This window comes from Podarcis muralis, chromosome 14 (genome assembly GCF_964188315.1).
Source record: "Podarcis muralis chromosome 14, rPodMur119.hap1.1, whole genome shotgun sequence".
NCBI classification, from domain to species: domain Eukaryota; kingdom Metazoa; phylum Chordata; class Lepidosauria; order Squamata; family Lacertidae; genus Podarcis; species Podarcis muralis.
The window spans coordinates 55823122-55826049 of record NC_135668.1 but is presented as its reverse complement, the minus strand read 5'-3'; positions in this window follow the sequence as shown (position 1 = coordinate 55826049).

The following is a 2928-nucleotide window of genomic DNA, read 5'->3' as shown; positions in this document are numbered from 1 at the left end:
GAGTCCCCCCCGGTCTGCCGACTGGGGAGGCTGGGCCTTGCCGGGCTCCTTCCGAGAACAAGGGGGCCTCCCGGTCTACCGACCGAAGGTCTGGCCCGGGGCTGGCAGCGGTGCCCGGTCTCCCGGCCCTGGGCTCTGCTGGCCGTGGAGACTGGGTCCTGCCGGTCTACCTCCGAGGAAGGGAAGCTTCCCGGTCGACCCGCCGGAGGGGCAGACGGCGTTGCCCGGTCTCCCGGCCCTCGGCTCCCCTCCGGTCTACCGTCCGGGAAGGCTTGGGTTTGCCGGTCTTCCTCCGAGCTCGCCGGGGCTTCGCTTCCCGGCCTACCCCCCCGGAAAGAGAGGCTCTGCCGGACCACCTGGCGCACGGCACTGAACGGCTGGCCGGTCTACTGGGCCCCGGGCCTCGGGAAGCCCTGTCTACCCGCCAGAGGAGCCAGCGGCGTTGCCCGGCCTCCTGGCCCTCGTCTCCCCTCCGGTCTACCAGCCAGGCAGGCCGGGTCTTGCCTGTCTTCCTCCGAGAACATGCGGCTTCCCGGTCTACCCACCCGAAAGCGCGGCTCTGCCGGACTACCTGGAGCACGGCGCAGAACCGCTGGCCGGTCTACTGGGCGCCGGACCTCGGGAAGCCCGGTCTCCCGGCCCTCGGCTCCCCTCCGGTCTACCGGCCGGGAAGGCTGGGGCTTGCCGGTCTTCCTCCCGAGATCGTCGGGGCTTCCCGGTCTACCCACCGGAGAGCGCGGCTCTGCCGGGCTACCTGGCGCACGGCGCGCAACCGCTGGCCGGTCTACGGGGGGGGGGCCGGACCTCGGTGAGCCCGGTCTACCGGCCTGAGGGGCTGGCGGCGTTGCCCGGTCTCCCGGCCCTCGGCTCCCCTCCGGTCTACCAGCTGGGAAAGCTGGGGTTTGCCGGTCTTCCTCCGAGCTCGTCGGGGCTTCCCGGTCTACCCTCCGGAGAGCGCGGCTCTGCCGGGCTACCTGGAGCACGGTGCGCAACCGCTGGGCGGTCTACTGGGCGCCGGACCTCGGGAAGCCCGGTCTCCCGGCCGGAGGGGCTGGCGCCGTTGCCCGGTCTCCCGACCGTCGGCTCCCCTCCGGTCTACCGGTCCCGACGGCTGGAGTTTGCCGGTCTGCCTCCGCGGCCGTGGGGGCTTCCCGGTCGGACAATCTACTCGCCGGGGCCCCGGTCTACCCGCCGGAGAGGCTGCGTCTTGCCGGTCTACTGTGGAGGTCGTAGGACTTCCCGGTCTACCGGCCCGTGCGCGCGCCCCCCCCCCCCCATGGAGCCTCCAGGTCTACGTGGTCGCTGTAACCCGACGACATCGCCAAGGGTGGGTGGGGTTCGTGGCGACAGCTACCGTAGAACTCGGTGACTTTGTAGACCGCCGCTTGGCGGCAGTGCAGCAGGTAGGCGATGGAGGGGACGGGTGAGGGCGTGCGTTCATGCGTGCGTGCGTGCGTCCGTCCTTGCAGGGACGGCAAGGGAGAAAAGTCTTGGCGGGCGGGCGTTCCTTTGTGGGAGGGGGAGCATGCAGAGACACAGGGATACAGAAAGACAAGCACCAAATCACTCGTGCGCTCTCACACACACTTGATTGCGGGGGGGGGGAGGGAGAGGGAGGGAGGGAGGGAAAGAGGGAGAGGGAGAGAGAGACGAGAGAGAGAGAGAGAGAGAGAGAGAGAGAGAGAGAGAGAGAGAGAGAGGGGCAGGCAGAGGCAGGCAGGCAGAAACCAAATCTCTCTGTCTCTCCTCTCTCTCTCTCTCTCTCTCTCTCACACACACACACACACACAAAAACAAAGACAAAAAGTCGTTTGCGGGAGAGGAGAGGAGAGACAGAAGGGCACAAAATTTCTCTCTCACACTAAGCTGACACTCAAACACAGCATTTGCTTGTGTGGAGGGAGAGAGACAGAGACACAGGAGCCAAGTACACCGCACACACGCTTGTGTGCAGGGGAGACAGACAGGGACAGAGAGATGGACACAAGATATCACTCCAACGCGCACACACGCACACCAAGGAAACCACCCCCGCCCACAACATCGCCAAGGTTGATCCCTTGCCCTCCCTGCAAGGACATGTACGCACGTACGCACGAAGGCACGCCCCGCCCCACCCCACCCCACCCGTCTCCTCCATCGCCTACCTGCTGCTCTGCTGCCAAGCGGCGGTCTACAAACTCACCGAGGTCTACGGCAGCTGTCGCCACGAAGGCCGCCCTTGGCGATGTCGTGGTTTGTCGTGGCGATGTGCTTGCGGGTGGGGGAGAGAGAGACAGACCCAAAATAGATCACGGAGAGAGAGGGCGGCGGCGGGCGGGTGGGCGGGCGGGCGGGCAGGAATGCCAACACACACACAAACACTCACGCATCCCCCATTTCGACCGCTCGAATGCACAGACGCATGCACGCATGATCTTGACAACAGTGGGGATACGACAAAGGAGGAGGAGGAGGAGGAGGAGGAGGAGGAGGAGGAGGAGGAGGAGGAGAAGGAGAAGGAGAAGAAGAAGAAGAAGAAGAAGAAGAAGAAGAAGAAGAAGAAGAAGAAGAGGAAGAAGAAGAAGAAGAAGAAGAAGAAGAGGAAGACGGCTGCCCTGCCCTTACCATGCTGGCCACACGAGGGCGCTCCTAAAAAAAAGGGCCAGGTTATTACCCGGTCTACCTGGGGGCGGGGGAGGCAGGCAGGCAGGGGACGGCCACCCTGCCTGCCTGCCTGCCTGCCTGCCTGCCTGCCTGCCTGCCTGCCTGCCTGCCTGCGGCCGCCTGACGCTTCTATACAAAGCGCCAGGTTTTTACACGGTCTACCTGGAAGAAGGCAGGCAGGGGACGTCCAGCCAGCCTGCCTGCCTGCCTGCCTGCCTGCCTGCCTGCCTGCCTGCCTGCCTGCCTGCCTGCCTGCGGCCGCCTGGCGCTTCTATACAAAGC